The following is a 25,221-nucleotide window of genomic DNA, read 5'->3' on the forward strand; positions in this document are numbered from 1 at the left end:
AGCTGTTATTTCCCTTTAATTCTGAGAAAACTGAGGCATTTGATTCTTTCCTTAACTAAATGACAGTTTGTTTTCAAATGACTTAGAAAAAAATGTTTTTATCCCCCAGAATGCAAGCCCAAAATCTGGAATGGGAGGGACAGGCAGGTGTGGAACTTTGATTACAACTTTGTTAATAGATAGGTTAGACAAGGAAGTAGTTACACTGCATATTTCCTTATCTTTATCAATTAAAAAACTTCATCCTTTCTACTTGAAAATTAAATCCAAGCTCTTTTTCAGTCTTAATTAAGAAATTGTCCTTTTCAGTTTCCTGATCTGTCGAGGTTTGACAGACAGGACTTGTTTTATGAAACTCTGTGGTTTTCATTAAATGTCTAAAGATAATTAAATTCCCTCTGGCTGTTTTTAAACTGCTGAGTCACCTGTTGCAAGGCCTGAAGATAGCAGGCTTTGAAAGTAAAGAATATTTTTAAAAGTAGACAATAGCGCATTTTTATGTTAACTTCTTTCCCCTTCTTACACAATTTACTGAGGAACATTCCATACAGGGAACTGCAAAGCAATTCTGACTTGCTTATGTGTCTTATCTCCTTAGACTTCAACCCATCAAAAAATGATAGGGCTAGTAACACATCTTCCGAAGTAGTTCATGGCTTCACATGGGAGTTTTTAGGCTCTTCATGATACAGCAATTATCTTCATGGCAGGAAGTTGTCTTAGTCACAGTTAATCAATGCCTGGGACCTTAAATTCTTATAAGCATGTATCCATTCTTTTATTTCTGTTTGATAATTGATTTGTCCTGAAGCATAATAGGGTGATGTATACTGACATAATTTTGTTACATTGCTAATTAGGTTATGTAATTCTTTACATTTATTAGTCAACTTGCTACCCATTGCTGACATTTAGTAACAGTAATGTTTGCAGATGGTTAGGGTTTGCATACGTTACCATTACTATTTCCACATTCAGGGGAAACACTTGTATGGTATATGTGAGGATACAACACAGTAGTCAGCAGCTTGCAGTCTTAACAGAAACAACAAAAAATCTGTTGAGGCGGAAGATACAATCCCACAATTGCAATCTGGCTATTGTTGGAGTTTAGAAGTGATTCCTCTTTGCAACCACTCTTTCTCTTGTGCTTTTATGAAACAATTAACTTTGTGTAGAAATAGATCTTTAGGACCAATGTCCAATAAAGGAAACAGTCTTTCAGCAGAAAACTTAGTCTTTCATCATGTTCAATGAAAAACAATTTTCCCTTGCAATAAGATGAAGACAGATGTGGAAGCCAGGCTAACTTCCTGGAGCAGCAGAGGTAGACACAAAGCATCCACACAGTCTGAATCAAGACAGGTAGGGCAATCTCATCTTTCTCCTTCTCTTGCCCATCCCTCCTTTAAATCCTCATCTGCAGTTAGTGATGATGTGTTCTAATCCTCTTCATACAAGCTATTGTATGCAATTGAAGACTGTAACTTCATATGGAAAAAATCAGGGGAAGAAAAAATTCAGAACAAAAATCCTTCTTCCTTACAAAATCATTCAATAGAAAAGAAGGAAAAAATAAAAATAAAAAGCAGACAGACTGCACAGAAAGGTTTGTTTAGAACTGCATAACTTCAGAAAAACAACTAGGCTTTCAACTTATAGCTGTTCCTTTATGGGCTTGAAATCTTGTTTGAGAGTTCAATTTATGCCTGCAAAATTAATTTCATACTGAAGTAGTCATACTTGTGAGTAGATACTATCCTCTTTAGGTAATAAAAGAAATCATTATAATAATCAGATTTGCTTCTGCAATCAAACAGTAGCTTAAAAACTGTCAACAAATATTACTCACAAAGATGATCCTACATTTTTAACCCTTCACTTGCTGTTCATTTTCATCTTTGTTGCTGCCTTCTTGTCCATTCAATGGCAAAGGTTTCTTTTTATTTCATGGCAATGAAAATTTAAAAGGAATTGTTTATTTATACACAGATTCTATTATGTAATGCAACATCCTCAGCTTCAAGCTCAGGAATATTTATTGTACTTAGATAAATTAGCTTTTTTATTATTATTATGCCTATACAGAATACGCATATTTTGAACATATTTCTTTTCTTTCATTTGTGGCAGGGAGATTTTTTTGACATTTGAGCATAGGCTGTTCCTTTCTATTTTATGCATCTGCCCTCTGGTCGTTGTCAACCCCTGCAGTCAGAGTAACAAATTCCTCTTTATTGCACTGTCAGTGTGCTGTCATTATTGCTGACTTTTTCTTCTGGAAAGCTGTTTTGTAAGTTGTTTTTGAAAAGCTATACTACGTGTGTGTTTGGGATCTGTAGGACTTTACGGATCCATCGTTTTCTGGCACATCCAACGCAGCCCTTGTAAATTTGAAATAAAATAGAGAATTTTCATCCAACTACGGACATCAAGCCATTCTGGGAAGTATTATCTACTTCTAACACCTTTCCCCCAGGAAACACAAACTGAGCTCAAGAACACAAATAGACTTCTGTTTGCCTTTACAGTAAGGCCATCATTTTCTTTATACCACCTCCAACTCCTACTGGCTTTTAAGAAGACAAAGATTTGTGTGTGATTCTGAACCTAGGTCTTCTGCACAATAGCAAATGGTGCTGCTAGTTCAGATTTTAAAACAGCTGATTCATGTAAAGCTGATTTTTTCCCATAATTATCTTAGCACAAGATACAATTTAGAGTCTTATTTAGCATCCTCTACGCAGTAAGGTCACTTTTGTCATGGAATTGTTTCATATGTTATTTTTAACCACAAAAACATTTGCCTTTGTATTCCACACATTTCATGAGAATTCATTTTTCACAAGACCAAAGCCCGCACAATATCAATGTCTTTGCTACAGAAGGAGGGCTGGAATTGATAGTTCTGCTTTTTGGTTACTGGCAGACTTCAACATGATACAGTAAATACTCAGACAGAAGGAGAACTCCGAGGCTTGAGAAGTGATGGAAGGAATAAATGTGCTTCAGAGATAGAGGCAAATCCACAATTAATTCTGCTGGACTGCTTTCCAAAAGATAGTTGCTGCCACGCATAAATTGAGATTACTGGGATTTTGGACAGATGTGAAATGACTTTATATTGGGTAAAAAGAAGTTTGCTTCTGCTTAGAACTATTAAGTCCTCAGAAGTACAGGACAGCCCTGTTCTTCTGTTGAAAGCTTGGTTTCTGTTTATTAAACAAAACAGTGAATTCATAGGATTTCTAGCAGTTTCCCAATTTTTCCCTTTAGCTGGGAATGTTCTGCTGTAACAAAAGTTACCCTGGTTGTAAATCACTCAGAATGGTTCCAAAAGTCCTTATTTCTGCAGTTCTGTAATTTCTTCCTCTCTGATTTCAGTTTATAGGAATCACTATTCTAAAACCAGTCTCAGTTACTGATTGAACATTACCAATTTTTTTCAGATATTCTTAGAAAGCTAAAAGAAAGTGTAATTCCATATGAACTTCACCTGCTGGCTATGGAGGATCCTCCTTGAAGATGTCTGTTCAGTTTCTGCAGTGAACCTCTAGATCCGGGGTACTTACAATTCAGTTAAGCTGAAAACAATGGGAGGTAAAACAGCTACATCCGTAGTGCTGTATCATCAACAAGGACTCCCACATCTATCCTGTCTTCCCATCCAGACAAGATCTTCAGAAGAGCTCATAAGGCAACTTGCATATCTGCCTGCACAGGAATGCCTGGCACCACTCCAAGCTGAATAACAAGTTGCAAATAGTTATACTAGTACCCAGGTGGCCTCCAGATCCCCTTCAGAAGACATTTGTTCCCCATCCGAACAAGAATGAAGTCACTGGATGGTGTGCCAACAATGAAATGCTTGACTCTATATGCACACAAATTTCAGAAATACTCCTTTTTACATTAGGAGACCAGGAGAGATAAAGGAAACATAATTAGGAAGGGCCTGAGTGTAAAGAACAAGGTGCCCGCAAACACAGTTCAGAGGAGGATGAAAACATCAAGATGCAAAAGCTGGAAGGAAAGGAGGATGGGAAAAGGATAGACTGTAGGAGGAAGGCATGTTTGAAAAGCACTTCAAGCTAAAAATAATCTGTAAGGTCTGTAGACATTCTGATACCTACCATTTCTAACCTTAGAATAAAACATAACATAGGAGATCTCAAACAGGAACTAAAACCAGTTTCCCATCCCTCCACCCCTTAAGATGGAAATCCTTTTGAGTATTTTAAGATCACCCTAAAACTATTCTGGCTGTTGTACACTATTGCATTCTCACGCAGAACAGTTTTGCCACACCTGGAGGATGTGTTGAGGGAAGAGAATGCACACAACACTAATAACTTCCAAGCAAAACCAGACAGGAGGGCTACTCTGCCTCTGCCTTGATAATTTGCTGGATGATACAAAAGAGATACAGCTGAGTACATCATTACTCACATCTTGAGTACTGTGTATTCCTGTAGTAGGTCATGCTGGCCACTCTACCTTCTGTCCTTCCTGGCCTTGGCTAGAGACAGAGAAATCTGCACTGCAAAGGACTGCAGGAAAAAAGAGAGCACAGTCAGTCATTTTACTATTTAAACTCTATAATTACTGCCAATAAGTTCCATTTTTAAGATTAATGCTCTGTACTGAGCAGGAGACTAATTTTTGAAGAATGTGTCTTATATCTAGCAGTGGCAGAGGTACAAAAGTACCTGAGAGCTTCTGCTTTTCCATGGTTTTTCAACATGTGCATGACTGATGTTACAACTCATGATGTGCTGGGTGCCTCCCTGGCAGGGAGGCTATTGCCCTTCCTTTAGCAGTAATGAAACATGGACTTCCTCCCAAAGTTGCACTGACAGCCTCAAGAAGCCACATCACTGACTACCCTAGCCTAGGCTGTAATGTTGAGTAGATAGTACAACCAAGTAAGTCTTTAACGACGTTCAAAACCTGCCCCAGTGTACTTTGAGGTGTAAGAAATCATTTGGTACCAGATCACAGTCAAATATTAGTAGAATTATATTCCAGAATAATTACTATGTTATTCAGTAATGTGTGAAAAAATATTAGGTTTCATCTTTTTTCCAGGAAATCAATGATTGTACCTTTGTTTTGTCACTTGGTCCTCTTGCTGTTAATCCTTCTTACTGACTGTTCTTCCCCTTTGAAACAAGAACTGCTTTTGATACCTGATTTTCTACGTTTTAAGCACATTAGCCACTTAAATATTTTAAACTTGAAATTAAACAAGCCTATTCTTGATAGAATACCACGTTTCTGCTTGTCACAGGCCACACTCTTTTGCAGTGTATTTCTTCTTTAGGCAGTTGCTTACTAAGATTGCTAACTGACCTTAATATTTTGATAACGCAAGAAGCAATGCCTTGCAGTTCAAACAGCACATACTCTGGCATATTTATGTTCTTAGCTTAATAACATGAGGCCTAATACTGCAAAATGCCAAGTACCCTGGGCTCCCACTGCAGTCGATGGAAATTAACTATTAGTACTTCAGAGTTGTACCCGAGTGCTAAAAGCATAAGATACACTAAAACTACTGGCTTCACTAAACAGCAAAGGCTTCCTCCTCCGTTTCCTTTTACTGACCATTTATCTTCAGGAGAGGCCAGGTCAGTTTTTTTCCAATTTCTTGAGTTACTCAAGGAGAGCCAATTTCGAAGTATCAAATCTGGCAAGTTTTTTGCTGGTCGTTAGCCTGTGGCAATGCATTTCAAACATTACCAGATGTCCTTTTACACAAACTCTGTGGGGTTTTCCTGACATTGGCGTTGAAGCTTTTAAAGAATCCTTCCCAGTAAGTTGAAGAGATCCTGCAAATTACAGTTTAGGCCTTCTGAAAATATTTTCCTTCCCCTGAAGCAGAGATCTTTCATTGCCCCTTACAGAGTCTACATTGATGTTTTTTCACTTTCTCTTAGGTTTTTGGCAGTATCCGGTATTGCTAAGGGATAATTCCTACTTCCAGTCCAGTCCCTAGGCTTCCTGGCACAGAGGCAGCTTTTTCAAGACTATTCCAGAAACAGGAGATGGTGAGTTGCTTTCTACCCTCATAAGCAAAGATTCTACACTTGTGTTTGTAAGGGATAATCAAATTCATTTAGTTGAGTCTTTCATACGGGTTCTGCAAAGCATGTGGAATGGAGGATTTTGCTGAGCTCTACAAGATTGACCTTTCCTTAAAGTAGTGTAAGAGGAGAGAAAAAGCTAAAGTAACAAAGCAGGCAAATATAGCCAGTTGAAGGTTGACCTACAAGGTTACTGCAGGCTTAACGGAGCAATCTGCACATGGTGCAATGGGAGGCTACAGAACAGCCAGGGAAAAGATGTCAAAGAGGACAATCAGCTTCAGAAAGTGAGGGCAGTGGCCAATGGAGGGATGACTGAATAAATGCACAATGTTTAGCACAGTCTGAAAAGTTCAGGCACTGCAGGAGAAGCTTAGACTGCAGCCCTAGATCTGACTGACCTTCTCCATGGCCTTGGACATTTAAATACTCAACATCTACTTCAAGTAAGGGGAAAAAAAACAATGGTGGCAATATAATGCTTCATTTCACAGATATATATTAAAGACTTAACCTTTATAAGACATTTTGAAGATGAAAAGCACAGCAGCACTCATTACTTTGCTTAACCAAATTTCTCGGTGCCAAGCTGAACCTAAAATCTTTTGATGTTAGCTCATCACAGAAATGTTTTGTGAGAAGATTTTTCTCGCTTTTTTGTTGGCCTGTGGCCATCTCATGCCACTGCATGCTTTTTTTTATTTCTGGTTTTGCTGTGTGCAGTTTTTCAAAGTGCCTTTTCGCATAGGATGTAACTGTAGACTTTTAAGAACAAAGAAGAAAACCCCAAAACCTTGTTTCCCATAGCGATTCAAATACAACAGCTTATTGATAACATTTCATAAAGTACTTACAACTGGTTTGAATACAAAAACATTTAAAAACAGAAGGGTAAAATGTCCTGCAACAGTATCAAGAGATAAAATCAACATTAAATATCGAGACACCTGGATAATAAAGTAATAAGAAACAAATTAAAATCTTCAGCAGTCAATTGCCTGAGCAAGCTCACACGAAGTATGATTGCTTGTAAGTGGACCTGAAAATTGCACATGCTGAGAGAGACTAGAGCAATGTGCCACCATTTGACATTCAAAGACATTCTTCCTGGAGTAGTTAACCTCATTATTTTTTTGCTAGAAGAAGAAACAGACCCTCATGGCTGATGTTTTCATGTGTTCAGCACTCTTTACTCTGCCTATATCTACACAAGTTCAGAGTCCTACCAACCCAGGATCATGTCTGCACTCTTGGTGACTGAAATATTTGGCTAGGTGTGCTTTTAAAGTCTCTCTCACAGTGGGAGGCAAAGAAAAGGTTACTCTGCTTGTAATAACAGAACACTTTAAAAGTGTCACTGCGTAACTGTAAAACTGACCAAAATAATCAAATTGACTCCTAGTAACCTTAATGAAACATACAGATTTTAGTTTAAAATAAGTCAGAATACAGGCCAGTTTCATTCAGCCCTTAAAAGCCCTTTCTGCTGCCATGAGGATACAGAAAGACAAAATTCCCAAACTTGTACAATTTTATACTTCTAAGTTGGATGTTACCTTGGCCAGGAATTCCTCCAACTGCCATGTTAGAGGATGAATGAACCAGGTACTGGAGATAGCAGTTCAGTGGGAGCTCTTCTGATCTATGACCTCAGCCCATTGCTGCCTAATTCAGCTTCTAAAAGGGGGACTAAAGATTTCTTTGTAAATCAGGAGAAATTCATTGCATATCTGTAACAAGACTCACGTAGCAAGGCAGAAGAATTGTTAAGTCTTCAGGAAGACAGCAGGGTAGATGATACTCTTTGTCTCCAGCAGAGTTTCAGCCTGAAAGTTGCAAGCTAGACTGCATGAAACAAGTGCTCTAGTCCATACTGGGTTCAGCTATGAAAATAAGCAGCATCTGTATCAGCTGCAGGTAGGGAGTTAATGCCTCTCAGCATGGCTGTGCCTGTAATATAGAAAAAAGGGGAATTTTATGCTGTACCTGGGAAGTTCAGCTGAGTCAGGTGTGGAGAAAGTTTGTCTTTCCTTTTCTCTTGTCATTTTTAAAACCTACATTCTTTCTTACTATTTGCTGTTTTGTATCTAGTACAAAAGAAATTTTGGCTATTCATAGTTCTACTGTAATACCTGTGGTGACATTATAGAGGGAAATTGCCTGGTAGGAGAAAATGAAAGGAAGTATAATCAGGGCTTTTTTTTTTTTTTTTCCTCCTTTTTTCTTTGATGGAAATGGGTTTGGTGGCTGTGTGCTGGTTTCTAAAACATAATGACAGACTGGCAGCTTAAAGAAAACAGGTCTTGACAACACACCAAACATTTTGGAACAGTTTGTGTCATATAAAGTACTTTCATACCATCTGTGCTCCAGCAGCAAAGGGTTGCTCTGTCCCAGGCAAAACCTTTTGCCTCTGCATAGGCAAAGGAATCAATGGAGCCAAGTATCAGATTTATAAACTTTGTCTCATGCTGGATGTGTGTAGTGTCAGCTTCTCCTGTAAACCTTCTCTGTATTCCCGACTTCTACAGTCTGTCAAGAGCTGCAGCACAGCTCAGCAGAAAGGCAGGGACATAGAGAACTATGAGTTCTGCTGTTATGTTAGTGCCACTTTTTGTTTAATACTGCCTTGACTTGCTGAAGAAAAGAAATAACATAAGCAAAAGAGGAAGAGCGAATGTAACTGAAATGCAAGCATATGTCTCAGCGCTTGTTATGCGAGTCCCTTCTATTCTGGGGAAGGCAGGATATTTTAATGAGAAAAACAGCACTTTTTCAAGTATTTCTTTAAAAAAAAAAAAAACTTTATAAAGACAGCTTACCCCTAAGATAAAGATAAGTAACACATACACTATATGCAACTTAAATAAAGACCAGCATGGAAATTAGAAAGCAGAGTACCTTGATTATATTAAATTGCCTTCAAGCAGTGGTGTTTGTCATTATTAAGTAATTGTATGCTTCTTAGTATTGGAAGAAGGGAAATTATTAATACTAACACTTACATAAGTAAAATAAAGGATTATTCCTTACAGCACTATCAGGCATGGTATTTGTGGCAGTAAAATCCCATATGCCTATGGCAATGGAAAAGTAACTGAGTTGCCAAAATTTTCTTTGATTTGAAAGAATTTAAAAAATGAAGAAAATCTCTGAAAAAAGAGAAGAGCCCCCTTGCAGTAAGCCCTGAATGCAGCCTCTGCTTTCAGTATTGTCGACTTTGAGGCTCAATACTTTTCTCATTATCATCACTGTTTCATGGATTTTCTAACTTTAATGAATTTCTGTGCTCAGGCACAGAGCTGTTTTCTTGGCTATCTTGCTTTGCTATTCTGATAGAAGCAGTCTTTTAATTTAAAACATATTATTGTAAGTAATGCTTGAAAGACTTATCTGAAAGATATATTGTTTTAGCAATAGTTGCAAATCAAAATGCAACTGTCTAGATACTCAATTATATATTTTAATGGAAGACTTTGAGTAAAGCTTAGGCAGGAAGGAAAAAAGTACTTACCAGCATTTGTCATTTAAATTACCAGCATATTTTAGACTATTCACATATTTCTTATACCTCAATAAGGTTGAGACTGAAGCTAGTTCAGTGGACAGCACTTAGCTTGTGAACTCTCTGCCCTTGGAATACATTGCCTCCAGCAGTATTCTAAAAGGGCAAAGTATTCTTGCATCTTTTCTCCAATGCATGAAACACTAGCATCTTTCAACATCTGGTAGTCTTACATTACTCCACTTGCTCTTTTGTAAGCCACATAAATATTTACCATCCTTTTGTCTTTGACTGTACTCCAAACTTTTTTCCTTTGTGATCTTACAGGGTACTACTCAAATACTGCTTAGGCTAAGGGTTGTTTATCAGAACTCATGCTACATAATGCCTTCTCTGGGACACACATCAGACACTAAGCTGCCCAAATTATATTTGGTTTTACTTTTAGTTTTGGATCTTGTAGGGTTTTTTTCTGCACTCAATACAGCACAGCTGACTGTAGGTTACTGAAAATCATGAAGTTTACACAGTAGTGGTTAGAGCATCCTGCAGGCTCATGCTGACCAAAAAGCTCACATGATACAAGTACACCTTCATCAGCTGAGAATATGCCATGGAGTTTAACCCCTCCAGTGCTCCATGGAACTCAACCCTCAGCTGAGCAGAGTTGATGTGTTCTGCACTGCTCAGTCTCCTGGCAGCCACTTCCATCCAGAGACCTTTGTAATGCAGCAGAGGTGGCAGTGATCCCTGTAAGGCTGACATGTGGGATGATGCATAAAAACAAAAAAGCATCTGAGCTCACAGAACCTTGTATACTACACAAGATGACTGTCTTAGACCTTCCAAAACAGAAACATAATGGAGATTTTAAGTGCAAGCCTATCAAGCTCGCATATTGCTTCCCATGTAAAGAGAGCAAGTATGCTCTGAGACCTCAAGATTGTAAAGTACTTAGCTTCTCTACACAAGCACTTCCAGTAAGACAGAGGCATCATCTCTCTGTGTAACCAATTCATATGTAATATGCAACTTTTATTTTATTGTTATTTGTATTTGACCACTATTACTTGCCTGCTGTCCATCTTTCTGTTTTATAGCAGGCTGCCAACTGAAAGCTAGCAACACATATGTTCATATAGAAAGTCACCATGCATATTATATTAGCGTTTCCCTATTTGTAGGTGGCTCAACTAAAGTAATTGCTGCAGTTTGTAGACAGCAACAATGCTGGTAGGTATATATTTTATCTCAGCACTGAACTAGAGTTCATTCCAACTTCTTGGCTATCTGGTTTCTTCTCTGATATCTGTACCACACTGTTTTAACACGTGCACTGACCTAACCTTTTGACAGCTTAACAAGGAGTCATCATGACAGACAAAAGTTAGCATTTAAAATTAAAACTGAAATGCAAGATAGGCCTTACTTGCAGAAGGGTTTCATTTTGGCAAGTATTTGCCCTCATTAATGTAAAATATTGGCTTTAGCAGGGCTTTTGTTCAAATGTTTCAGACTTTCCCTGACATTCACTCAAATCTTAGCAGCCTTGGCTACATTCAGGACAGATAACTTCAGAACTGGTTTCTTTCATACAGTAGAGTTTTATCAAAATTCTTGCCTGCTAAATTTGACTTTGAGGTTGTTTTAATTATACTGGAACCTTCCAACTTAAAGTTAACAAATTCACTGAGATGCTGCACTTCAACCAGAAATTCCAGATAACTGGTGCAGACACTGAGGCATAAGAAGGGGACCTATAAGAACATTGTACTTAATGAAATTTCTACAATATATCTGCAAAGCTGACCTTTGCCAAGTGCTACTTTTATCATGTACTGCAAGAAATATGTTAGATTTTTAGGTTATAGCTGCAGTAGACTATCATCTGAAAACATGCAAGTTGTAATTCTACTGAAGACAGTGTACTCTGGGGAGGACAATTTTAGCTACAAATGAATAGGGTCATTTACACAAGCTAAGGGGTGAAAAGTTACTGCTATTTCAGTAAAATATGTGCATTTATAATAATAATGGAAAATTGCTCAGACTTTTATAATGTGTTTTTAAGAATGACAGTAACTACTATTTTTTTCATGAGGCCTGTTTTGAACACAGTATTGTCATCGCCTAAGCATGTTTAACTGAATTAAACTAAGCTCTGTTATTGCAGATAGGGTTGATATAGCAAAGCTCAGCAGATTCTCTTTTGAAAGGGTCAGTAAATAAACACTCAAATTTGGGATTTTATTCCAGACCTAAGATATAATAATGAAGTTTTTTCCTGTTGCACTACAGTCTACTTCAGGGAAGTAATACCTCTTTCCCTTTCCAAAATCAGGACTAAACATCAGGACAATGTTGTATTGGAATCTGTTCCTGCTGACTATCTCAGTAACACAAGTTTCCAACCAGAACACCATCATACAACCCTAATTGTTCTCAGCCAAAGCTTAAACATTTAGTGCATGCAAATTTAGGGTAGGATTCATCTGACCAAAGATAGACATCTGTACCTGAACCACTCACTCCAGGCTTCCTCTTGCAGTAATGAGAGATACAGCCACTCGTAAGGTGCCAGTTATATGGTGGCCTCATAAGGGGATCTAAATAGGTTATCAGAATCTCACCCCCACATTTGCTTCACTCCTTTGACCACAAAGAGTGCCCAAGGTGTCAAAGAGTATCTGTCTGTCACAGGTAAAAGCATCATGTTGCTTTTACTTTAGACAGAGACCTAAAAGCAGGGGAGATGAATCCCACTGACAGTAGCTGTAAAACTCAAAACTGGAGAATTTCGTTTTGCTTTATACAAATAAAGAGGTGCATGAAACATTCTCAGTTAGGAGGAGTGCGTAACTCCAAGGAGAATGGGAGTTTACCAGTAAAACAGTGAAGAAAAAGAAAAAAAGGGAAAAAAAATAATTCATAGAGTAAATCAACATATGCAAATACTTTCTGCAGCCTCCCTAGTGCAGGGGAGCATGGAGGATGATCTGTTCAAGAAAAAATGGTAAACTTTACTGTGATAAGTAGTAATTTCCATGTGTGGTTCTGGGTGATAGCTGTTGCATGCCATAAGAGACCTTGCTGCAGACCTTTTAAGAAGGTCTCTGCCATTGTAAGCCCTGTCTTGTGACAGCTAAGGGATATAGCTCATAAAAATCAAAGCTTGCATGCAAGTGTTGTCCTGAAAGAGTGTTTTGATTTTTAATTGAGTCTATCATTAGAAATTTGTCTCTCATTTGAAATTTATAGAGGAAAAATGCAAGACAGCCAGTTGAAAATACTACTTATTCGAAATACAGGATTTCTTGATACGGCTATAACCCAGAGCAGCTCACAAAGATTAATCTGCTAATAAATTGATGTTTGACATAGCAGGATACTTCAGAGCCACACTGCTGACATGATAGATATGATGGAAGCTTAAATTGGATATAAGGAAGAAATTCCTTCCTGTTAGGGTGGTGAGGCACTGGAATGGGTTGCTCAGGGAAGTTGTGAATGCTCCATCCCTGGTGGTGTTCAAGGCCAGGTTGGACAGAGCCTTGGGTGGCATGGTTTAGTGTGAGGTATCCCTGCCCATGGCAGGGGGATTGGAACTAGATGATCTTGAGGTCCTTTCCAACCCTAACTATTCTATGATACTATGGAACACCAAAGAGTCCATCAATGGTCTGGAAATGGGATAAAAATACACTATGTAGATTTTTCCTGAGGAAACAGGAATTAGCACTGGTATTTCTTTGCGGAATGTAGTTGTAAAAAAATCTATACAGTCTGTACCAAGCCTGTACACACTGTGGGTTTTATTGTTTTTTCACTAACTCAAATGTAATTGAGCTGCCACAGAGATGTCAAGGCCATGCTTCTCACCAGCAAGTTTGTCCCATGTCAAATCTCAAGGTCATAAAAGTCTGCCAGAATTTCTCAGTCAAGAAAATTATTCACAGATGTTTTACATTGGCAAAATGACTTAAATTTTCTATGTCTGCCTCTGGAAAAATGGCTCCTGGAAAATTTTTCTAAAATGTATTCCTGGAATTGCTTTCCCGCTCTTAAAAATATACCCTAAGGCAGACTGAAAATGTCAACCAGCTGGTAAAGGTTAGCTTAGAGAGCAGAGAACCGTAGAGAATGCAACGGAAATTTTCATACAATTTCAATCAGTTCTTTTGCCTATCCCTGCACCAAGCTGGAAATGGAAATTCAATTCTGGAGTTGGTAAGATCACAAATGAACTTATTATTTACTTGACCAGGCAAACAAACGTCCAGTTCTCTGAGGTCAGTTATGAGTATAGTATTGCCTTCACTTTGGAACCAGATTTGTTTTAAAATTAAAAACACATATACTACTAAGTTGGACAAACACACACATTATCCCTTTAGCTGTATCTAAAACACTGGCAACAGGATAGGAAAAAAAAGCCCAAATCAGAAAATGCTTGCATAAATATAATTCAGAGAAATTGTATCCATAAGCAGCTTACAATATAACTTCAAAAAAAAGCAGCCCTAAAATACAAAACTGGTATTTTTGACCAGAAAGAAATATTAAGCCCATATTTGAACTTCAGGTCTTCAGTCATCTTGGTCATTGTCTCCATAAAATTATTTGTAGGGTTTAGTACTTAGCATTATTGCACTGATATACTACATAAAGTAAGGAAGCAGCTGAAAAACCTAGTGAGGATTCAGGCAAGTGTTTAAAATAACAAAACCTGACTATTTGGCAACAACACTGGTGGCCAGATGCTGACTCAGGAAGATGGATTTTGAACTGTCCCATAAGAAGAAAGGGCAAGACTTGACAGGTTTGCTGCTCTTGCTCACAAGCACAGAGATGTTGCCATATCTGGACTTTTTCTTAGTTTTCTCCCTCGCTGCTTTTAAGACACACAAACATAAGCCCCAACCTTCAACACCTGCGATTTTTGTTTCAAAAGGATAATGCAGTTGCATGACTTGGAGGCTACAGACATATAGGATAGGATACATAGGATAGGACCCTCAGTATGCCCCTGTAACTTAGTGACTACAAACAGTAGCATAAGTAATTGCTGCACTGCATTATATGCCATGGCTGTATCTGAGGTACAAAAGCATGAACACCAAAGTCTGTATATAATTATCCTGAAGTGGTTATTTGTTCATAATTGTGTTATTGCGGTAGTGCCTAGAAACCCATCTTGTACTGAACAAACACACAATAGTAAATGGTCCATTTGCTAAAGAGCTTTCAGTATAAACAGGCAAAAGGGAGGTTTAGGAAAAACTGGTTTTGAAAATAATTGTGGTCCTGCTTAGCTAGACAAATTGCAACAGCTTAACTAAAGTCATTCAAAAACTGAAGTTATGCCAGGCAATTGAAGTCTGTATACATAGGGATTTAATAGTTTACATCTGCCTTTCATCAATTGCACCTTCAGTTGTAAACTTGCATCCTTAAAAATATTTCCATAAGCAACTGATTTATTCTACACATAACATGTATACGTTCCTGTACTCAGCTGTCCTTGGGTCATACACAATGACTTGAAGCAGGTTAAGTAGTGTGGCTTCAAACACTTTGGAAATATCATCACTGCAACCAACCTCCCTTCAGTCTGAAAAGCAGGTGGTCCAGCACAGACCTCTTTGCTGACAGCAAGCTATGGTTTCAGCCTGCATCTGCATTAAACTACAGTACCAGAAAACACCAGCGGCTGCTGGTGTGATAAGCATGATTAAAACTGCACACACTGTCCCTGTTTGAGTGGTTTCTCTTTTTCGCCTTACTTCAAAGCGCTGATCACCATTGTGGGACTTCAGTTTCTAGAGTGATACCTGTTTTTCAACCTTTCCAGCTTTCCCTTGTAGTTCCATGCTTTCTACACTTGTAGTTCCAAAGGATTTTTCCAATTGCTACAACAGACTGACTAGAGATATGGGGACATACAGGAAAGGGGAAGTTCCTTCTAAAGTTGTTAGCAAATTGTCCCTGGAGAAAATTAGCTACTAGTCCTTGCATATGATCTATCCTGCCTAGATTTTGAAAGACAATTACCAGGAGATAGAAATAACATTTTTCAATCAAAAATGACAGCTTTGCACCTTCAACAGCTTCTGTCCTTATTGGAAAGCAGAGAGGAAAACAAAACCCAAAACCTGTGTGCTGCCTACGTTTCATTTGTAACCTCTGGAAGAGGAGAACAAGGCCAAGCGAGAGTTTGTGTTGGGGGTTTGGCACTTTGCTGCCAGTTCTGGGTGGCTGGATTACAGTCACTTGTGTTGTAAACACAAAGGTACATAGCCTAGAAGAAGCACAGAATATACCCACGACTGCTTAAAACAAATTAGCCTTCTGACCTGCAAAATATTGGAAGAACATTTCTCGGCATCTTAGATACTTCAGTGGTAGAAAGAACTAGTGGCAAAGTTTAGCAATTTATCCTACAGAAGGTAAGGTCACAATTTGGTGTGAAATAGGTAAGTACCCATGTTCCTGAGCTTATTTTATGATCTAAGTATGAAAACCTAAGGCATATAGAAGAAAACCTAAGCAAGTCAAGCTAACTAGAGGCTTTTTGTACTTTGAAGTGCTGGGCTAGCTTGCTGACTCTTGTATCTCTCGTTCAGCTATTCACTCATGAGATGTATACACAAAATGACTCATGTTAAGTGACAGCTTTTATACCTCAGTGTAGTATGAGCTCTGGTATAGCAGAGCTCTCAGTTATTCTCAACTGAAGGAAGGCAAAGCTTAAAGCAGAAGCAAGTGAAACAGATGATGATGCTGATGGATGGAAATGACTGAGGCCTCTGGCTAGCCACAGCACAGAAACCTTCACTAAATGGGAAGCTGGTACTTTTGTCACAGTTGTGTGATTACAACTTGCAGATGATAGTTTTGAGTTCTGGATAGCAACTGTGCTTTACATTTTCACAGTTAAGACGATGCTGCTGGATTCAGTCTCTCACCATCCCAAGACACATCATTTCTTTGTTGTGGAACAAATCAACGAGAGAAAGAAAACTTTTCAGCCTAGTTCTCCAGGGCTAGAAGCATTCTTTCAGTCAATTAACCACCTGGTAAAAGCTTTCCAGCTTGAATAAAAGAATCCCATGACACTAAACAGAACATTGTCCCTGTAAAGTCTTTTATATTTCTCTGCTATGACCCAACAGAAATATTCCATGTCACTACACAGGGGTTTTTTTCAGTAAGGCACAAAACAACATGCTGGTACAGGGTCAGATCTTTACAACAGCCTCTAAACACAGTCACATCAGTCCTACTCAAAATGGCTTAGAAGTTCCTGAGAGGGAGGTTAGACGTAAAGTCCTCATGTTCAAAAGTGTGGATCTTTATCCATGAATTTGCTAACATCCATTTTCAATCTACGTTTCAGCATCCTATGGCAATGAGTGCTGCAGTTTTAATAACTCATAAACTGAATATGCATTACATCAAATGAAAACACTACAAGAGAGGGTTTTGCCTGCATGTTTCATCTCTAAACAGTTCTAAGTGAAATATTTTACCTTCAAATAATCACTTTAATAGGGGAAATTAAAATTCATAAACTTTATCCAGTTTAGATTCTCCTCCCTTGTGACAAGCATCTGGGACCAGCCAATACAGTTACAGCCTTAAAAATTACACTTAAAATGCATAAACAATTCTGTCACACCTGTATTAATTTTACTTTAAGTATCTTGAATTTTGAAGACTCTTGCTTGGACTACAGTCACACTGAAAATAAAAACCAAACAAACAACTTTAAAATATACTTTAAAATAACAAAAAAAAAAAAACCTTTCTTAAGAAAACTTTTAGCAGTAGTAGGGCCTGATCAAAATACCAGCACTTACGCTAATTCATTACTTGCTTCTAAATAATTTATTTAGAAGTAATGGAACAGAGACAAATTCAAATGTCCCTTTAGATTTCACTCAGGGAAGGTATTCTTTTACAGGTCTTCGGCTCCAGTCTTCTGCCAGCTAAAATTAACTTTGCATTACTGAAACAGATAACGCACCATCCTCATTATAGTCAGAGGTAGAACTTATCAGTATTTACTGTATTAACACAAGGTTAACAGGAGAAATATTTCTTGATTTATATTAGTTTTGTCCATAAGCAATGTCTAGTTGTCCTTTAGGCTTCAATGGTTTTGACTGTTATTCAAAACTGACATTTATGTCAGCTTTAGTAGGGTTTTTGTTTTTTAAAATAATATTTATACGTGTATGCACATTTATACAAATGTTACCTTAAATCACTACAATTTAAAAATAAACATTCTCTTTATCTCCTGCTGCCTGCCAGGCAGATTGCTTGTACAGGAAAAAACATACCCTATTTCAGATTAAATCTGTTTGTATTTTCACGGAATGTAATAATCTTTGTATAATAGCAGAAAAGTGCACATGAAAGTAGTGATTTCATAGTCCCATAAAATGTGTCCTTTTCCAAGGATTTTCAAGACTACAACATGCAGGTTAATACAATCAAAAACCATTTCTGTAATATGGCTGACAATGATGAGAATGGTGTAAAACTATCTTGTGCAATATGTGTAAGGATGCTTTGGGGTTTGGTGGCTTTTTTAAGCAGTCGTGCCCCTGTTCACTGTTGGGAAGACAACTCCATCAGTGCACAAGTTTTTAAGCCTTTGCCATGTCACACAGCCAACTTGTCCAACAGCCCTGACTCTATCCTGTTTATTCCAATGGCTCTGAAGCATTTCTTAATTAAATCTTGACAGTTAAATTGTGGTTTATGGAGACAATCAGTGGTGGTTTGAGAGCCCGCATCTGCATACTAGAACAGCACTTGACCAGATGGGCTTTTTACAGTTCAGCCAGGTATGCCTTGAAAGCATTATCAAGGATAAGTGGTAGCTATTTGAATAGTAAGTACCCTCTATCTGCCTCTGGAACACAAAGCTTCTCAGGGAGTCCACACTGCTATAAAAGAGTCATAATGTTTGGTATTTTGTTCTGTTGTAAGAATGCAGAGTTTAGTTAGACACCAAGTTATTTTTCTGATCCTTTTCTACTGGTAGCAGTGGTGTCTTACCAGCCTATTTGGCCACAGCTGTTATTGTTCCCGTTCTCTTTAATTCCCCTCTCTGACCTATATTTATTTGCTCATCTGCTTGTTAGTCTTTCACTTATAAATAGATTTTAACACAAGTTTGAAGTCACACAGTAACATTTAATAGATAACACCACCCACTCCTGATGAAAAATAGTATTTTTCTTTATCTTACAAGTTTAGAGCCGTAATTAAGATCAACTTGAAACATACTTTAAACATCTCAGTCCAAATGCATGCACATTTCAGAAGTGCTGTTATTAATATCTTTATAATAATTATTTTCTTGCTTTGTACAGCTACAGATGTGATTTCTATTACTGAAAACCAGTGCTGCTTTTCAAAGGACAACATCACAGAGTTAATCCCCCCCTTGATTTGAAATTCTGTTTTTCATTTGGAGCAGTGACAGTTTTGACCTTGCTTGCCCTGTGGTTACTTCTTTACAAAACCAAAAACATCAGTAAGAGTGTAAAAGCAGGCAGGCATGACAAGCCAATGTTCAGCAGCACGTAAGAAGCCAAAGGGGTAGGGGGTGTAGTATCGTAGTTAAAATTTGCCAGAAGAGGCCAATGTGCAAATTAACATAGCAGCCACTTAAGGGAAAGGAGGAATCCCATTCCAATTTAAGATATATCTGCAGAGGTATACATCATTTTTCACATGGAAGGAGTAGACATCTAGAATTTAATCTTCATGTAGAAAAAGGAAACATTACCTTTCTAGAATAGGAACCTGAAGCTACGTTGAAATTGTCTGTGTAACACAGAAACCTGGCCACCAAACCAACTGGTGTAGATGGCTGTGTATGCATCTGCTCAGACCTTGCATCCTCTGGAACAAATACACAATTTGACACTAACTAAGTTTATGGAAAAAAAATCCATGGAAAATCGCCACATAGCCAGGGAGTTCTGAAAAGTCAGGGGAAAATGTTCTTGACAAGGAGAATTCCTGAGCAAAGTGCTACCTGCACTTCATTTGTACACTTTTGCACAACCATACAAACCATACACTTGGGACACTTTTCTGGCCCTTAGCTCTTATCATTCTTTTATTTGGCAGAGCTGATAAAAGACATAAAGGTAGCCATACAGACAATTGCTTCAAGGACAATAGCTGGAATGAGATGATGCTCTAGGAAGGCACAGTTTATCATAGCAACTCATTTTACTCATAGTTTCATAGTTAGCACAAGAGCTGAAGACAGCAGGTTCTCCAGGTTTGAGCCGCGGCCTAATCTGCATGCTTCCCAAAGAGAACCTGCATACTTGACCACAGACATCACTGTGAACAGTTCCAGACCTAGCACCTGCAGGGGCAGTTTCTTTACCAGCGGAGCCATGACCCAGGGCCAAAGGAATCTTTGACCTGAGCCTATAACACCCTCTGGTGCTCTCCTGCAGGCTAGTAGCCCTTGTGGCATCCGGACATAGTTGTTATATATTATTTTTATCATGTGTTTTTTCAGGTAAAAGCTAAGAACAAGAAAAAGCCACATCCTAGCTTACCAAAGTAACATAATTATACCATGACACTTTTATTACATGACTGTGCAATGGCATAGGGGTGTAATAATTTGAAGATACAAAGGCTGCTCTTGGAGAAGGACAGACATGGTGCTGCCTCTTGTCGTTACTAACAGTTTGCAGCAGGCTCAGGTGTAAAACTTGGGTTTGCCATTTTAGAAATTGGCTTGTCCTGTGAGGGAGCCAATTCTAGTGCATGCACAGTATTGATAATAAGAGGATCAGAGCCTGGCGTAAAACAGGAGGCAAAAAGACAATGTAATGAAAGGAACGAAATTATGTAATGAACATAATGAAAGGAAAGAGAGAGTAAAATCATGACAGGAGGGACTTCAGGGGCATAACAGTTCACTATCTCCCAAAGCTTTTTCTAGGTCTGTTACAAACAGGAGAGTGACAGAGGCTACTTTTATACGTTGTGCATTGGGATCAGAATTTGGGAAAGGCACACAAAGTTCAGAGGAAGTCCTCTCCCCTGCATCTGATAGCTAATGGTGCCAAAGTTCATCAGGTGTGTGGGTAAGACAGAATTAAATAGGACAATTGTGTATCTCATATAAATTTCAATGTAATTTAAAAATAGTTGCCTGCTGGTTAAATAAAAATAATAGATGTTCTTTCTGAATCAAATTAGGTTTTTCCAGGATCCTAAATGAGACAACAGTAATGTCATAAAATGAGATATTAATGTTTATGTGTAAATTATAAGGAGACCTTTAAGAAACACATTTTGCACAGTGAGGTTGCAATTTAAACCATAAATTTCCTTAAATAAATGCGACTGTAACAAACAGTATCCAAGAAGTTTAGACAAATAATCACACTGATATTTTTAAATGCAAGGTCATTAAAAATATCTTCAGAACGCTCTCCAGATTAAAAGTGACACACTCAAGGACTACTTAATTTATTCTGACACTGGGTAAAGTAGGCTTCTGTTGCCTAGAAAAGCAAAATAAACAACTATAAAAACTCAAAGTGCAGATTCCAAAGGAAATACATTGAAACTGAAGATATTTTTGTGAATCACAATCTTCCTAATTTTAGGACAGAAGATTTTTGCGTAACTGGGTTTTGCTGCTGTACCTGAAAAAAATTATCATGTTGTAAAAATGCATTGGTTAAACAAGCAACATTTTAGGCTTATTTGGAAAAGTAAGTAGTCTCTTGGTTTGCATACATGAAGAGAATACAAAAAAAGATCCTGCAAGCCCTGAATGCCCAAAATCACACAATAAACATCAACAAGTCAATATATTGTTTACTTACAAACAATCAAAAGGTAGAAAACAACAAACTTGAAACTATCATACCACTTGCATTCAGCTCCTTTGCACACTGGCTTTTTTGTAGAGCCCTTCATTGGCCCATGCTTTGTTATTTTTCCCATGGGATCCCTACTACAATTATTGTTCAAAGAGACCATGCCCATTGATCAGACAGATCCCATTATTTTCCCAATTTGTACTTTTCCCTCCAGTGCATGTTAGAATTGCTCACTCTTTCATAGTCTTTTTCAGCAGTGTTCACCACTGTAAACTTCTTCCAAAGGTTGAAGGCCTCTGTCTCAACCCCCATGGGCTTTCAGCATTGTTCACATTTTGAAGACAGAAGACACTAACCAGTATGTACTGATTGCAGGATCACAGCTTAGGAAGAGCATAGCCTTAGCTGCACTTTATTTTTTCTTAAAGAATATACCTCCTAGACATCAGCTTTTCAAAGTAGTTTATCACTTCTGCAAATCAGACAGGCTCTCAAGTCAAACACTGAAGACTACACAGTGGGAGAAGAGCTTTACTTAACTGCTTTCAGAGAGTTCACAGGAGATGTTAGGACAGAAATAGGGCTAAAACTCATTTCAATGTCCAGAGGTAAATGTCTAATCCTAAAGTCTTTCCTTTCTTTTCTTTCATTACATACACTTTGATTCTGTAACAAAACAGGCAGAAGTCTGATACAGCTTTTCACTTCTCTATAGAATTCTTACACCCTGAGTACCATGTTAAGGTTGCACAAGCAGCCATACACCTCCTGTTTTCTCTCAGTATAGTTATTTTGCAGAATCTTCATCCTTCTAAAAACGACACAAAGGAGAGGACCAAGAATATCTACCTTATATCGTTACCTTTGACATGTCAGCTTAAAACCATTGGATCATTACCACCAGCTTCTTTGACTGAGAGCAGAAGAAAGCACTTTAAGTTACTAATATCTCTGGGCTGACCACTAGCAGAAGATAGGTCCACATTTTGCCAATGGGTGTCTCAGCCGTTGGCTGACAGGAGAAAAACTTAAAGGTAGTGGGCAGCTATTCTTTCCCAGCTTTGGAGAGTGAGCACCAACAACCAGCCACTGCCAACCCATCTTCTCTCCACCAATTTCTCTCTTCACAATAGCCTGCTCAGAGCATTTTCCCAGGACAGGCCCTTTATAGTGGGATGACCATGTCTTCCCCCTCACCATCATTTCACATCTCACTTCTCCCAAAGTTCTAAAGCTTTTCACAGTCAAACTGCTGTGAGGATTTTAATAGTGACAAAATCATACCTTTTTCCTTAAACAACTTCTCTGAACCACCCCAGCCATTTCAGTTCATCACACTACATTCCATTCTGAAGCACAAAATCAGGATCATATTTGATTTTTTTTTTTTTTTTGCAAAGCTACAAGAAGTCAAAAAATCACATTTTACAGTGGAAAATAATGTGGATAGGTTTAGATTGTCACCTGGATGAGTTTCATGATGATTACATTCATCTCTAAGGCATGAAGCAGCAGTGTTATTTTTCTTTTCATTCCTCACTAGCAAATCTGGAGATTCAATAATGTCATACAACATATTGCATTATGACAGCAGAGTGCTGATATGTCCTATACAAGCATTTGTCATTTTAGGTGTGGGATGGGTTTTCAATATATTCAACAACACTTTCAAATATTTGCCTAAATTAGATTTTTTACCTTATGTTACACAAATACAGACTCTTTTCATCCATACAAGGACATTCAAATTCAATGGAGCTATTATCAACACTAACAGAAATATTTTGTGGGAAATGGAAAGCCCCATGAAAACCAACAGGACGCAGAATAAAGATACTGTATTCTGTTCTGTGTACAGTAATAGAGATGCCAGTTTGACCAGGTGTTTGTAATTAAGTAAGGAATAGCCAGATTACTGGTATAAATACCGTAGTGCTTCCTGTTCTGTCCCCTGAAACGTGCACATTCAGAACTAAGATACTTTTGTTTGGAATGACAGGTCCTCCATTCCTCTTGCATACAACTACTAACTACTGCTACAAGCAACAGAACTGAAGGGATACCCCCAAAAAGTTCATAGTTTAATGTCATCTTACATTTGGAAGGCAGTTGTCTACAATCCATACAATGCTGTTATTTTCACACCCTACTCCCAGTGCACTTAATAAACAATGCTCAGGATATGAACACACTTCAAAGAAACAATCTAGAACATCATTCATGTATCACTTTTCCTTGCCCAAAACAGCTGGCATAACTGCACTACTTCTATATGTTTCCAGGTTAATGCTTGTAAGTGATTTCATAGTTTAGCTATGTCACCAGCCTGTATTAAGATGCTGGCAGAGATCAGCAGTGATTACAAAAGTCATTTTGGATCATAAAGTAGTGAAAGTTTTATTATATTGTTTCTAGATGTGAATTTGACACCTTATGTTCATTAGCTAAGACAATTTATTAGAATCATCTACTAAACAAAGTTTTTTGCATAGTTTACTTATGTTTTCTTCCTCACTGTATGGCCATTAATCTTTGGTGTGGAACCAGAGCAATTGTTTGCACTCAACATATTTGAAACTTGCCATGACTTGCAGACCTGAGAAAAGTTACTAAAGATGTCAGGCAGTGAACTTTACTTTTAAAACTATATACTCCTTGTTTTCTTTAGAATATTCCCACTTTTTTTTCAACCTTCCCTGAAGTTCTATGGTGTTAATACCTTGAGAGTTTGTCGTCCTTTTCTGGAACAATGGTCCAAGCACAGACAGTTGCTTTTCTCTGGTAAATGCATTCTGGGTTGTGGCCCAACTCTGACGACTAGGCCCTAAATCAAGAGTGATTGTAGCAAACTGGAGAAAGAGCCTATTTAAAAAGAGATAGCTATTGTCCTCAGTGAATTCCAAAGCACTACATTTGAGTAGGAATCATCACCTGCATAAAGCAGGGCTGAGAGGAACTCTGCAGAGAAGGACTTAAGGGATCACAAGCTGGACATGAATCAGCAATGCCATACTATTGAAGGAGAAAAAGGAACTATTATACTGAATATTCTACTCTAATACATAAAAAAAAAGGATATAAAGAAGCATTAAAAAAAAAAATCCTTCTGCTCAGCTAAGCACTAACAAGGTTTCACTGAGACCACTCTGTCTGTTTTTTAGCACTTAAGAGTCAGGGACATATAGAAAAGCACCCAGAAAAGAACAAGCTAAAAATTCAAAGAGCTAGAAACTGTGGCCTAAGAAGAGACAAAGAAATTAACTTATTTAGTCTAAACAAGTGAGGCAGGAAGGAAGCACTTTTGAAAGCCTAAAGGCTGGTGCAGTGAGGGAAGGAATCAGACTGTCTCCATGCCCACCCAGCACACAGCACGAAGGCGTGCATGGCAACAAGAAAGGTTTAGCTCAAGATTTTGTGATTGTGTTGGAAAATCGTGCATAGGAATGGCTTTATTTCTATTGCTGGAGTGCCTCAAGCAAGAGAAATATAATTGTTTTTCAGATGTGACACTAACATTGGTGTGGTGGGATAGTTGAGATTACTGCTCGATACCAGTTTTCAAGCAGATTATATTACAGCGTTGCATACACAATTTTCACAAAATGGGGTTTGCCTTCAAAGAAGGTTAAAATCAGGACTGACATAATTGTGTGTTTGGCCAGTCTAAACAAGGGACTTCAAGGGGTAGTAACTCTTTGAATTTTATTTTTGATGTCAGCACAGAGAATCTGATGCTTTAGATAGTTTT

The 25,221-nt window shown here is 38.0% G+C and overlaps 1 protein-coding gene across 3 annotated transcripts in view; it reads left to right on the plus strand.

The window, feature by feature from the left end:
* HTR1F (5-hydroxytryptamine receptor 1F) overlaps window positions 1-25,221 on the plus strand; it is a 118,905-nt gene that overhangs the window by 43,207 nt on the left and 50,477 nt on the right. Inside the window, exons 2-3 of one of the 3 annotated variants that reach the window (XM_065676388.1) lie at window positions 3,450-4,109; window positions 5,940-6,050. The exons of 1 other annotated variant lie outside the window; for it this stretch is intronic. The gene's annotated coding sequence lies outside the window, so the exon portion shown is untranslated. The remainder of the gene's footprint in view (window positions 1-3,449; window positions 4,110-5,939; window positions 6,051-25,221) is intronic. One more of the 3 variants, XM_065676387.1, reaches the window with a different exon arrangement.

Source organism: Lathamus discolor, chromosome 4 (genome assembly GCF_037157495.1).
Source record: "Lathamus discolor isolate bLatDis1 chromosome 4, bLatDis1.hap1, whole genome shotgun sequence".
NCBI classification, from domain to species: domain Eukaryota; kingdom Metazoa; phylum Chordata; class Aves; order Psittaciformes; family Psittacidae; genus Lathamus; species Lathamus discolor.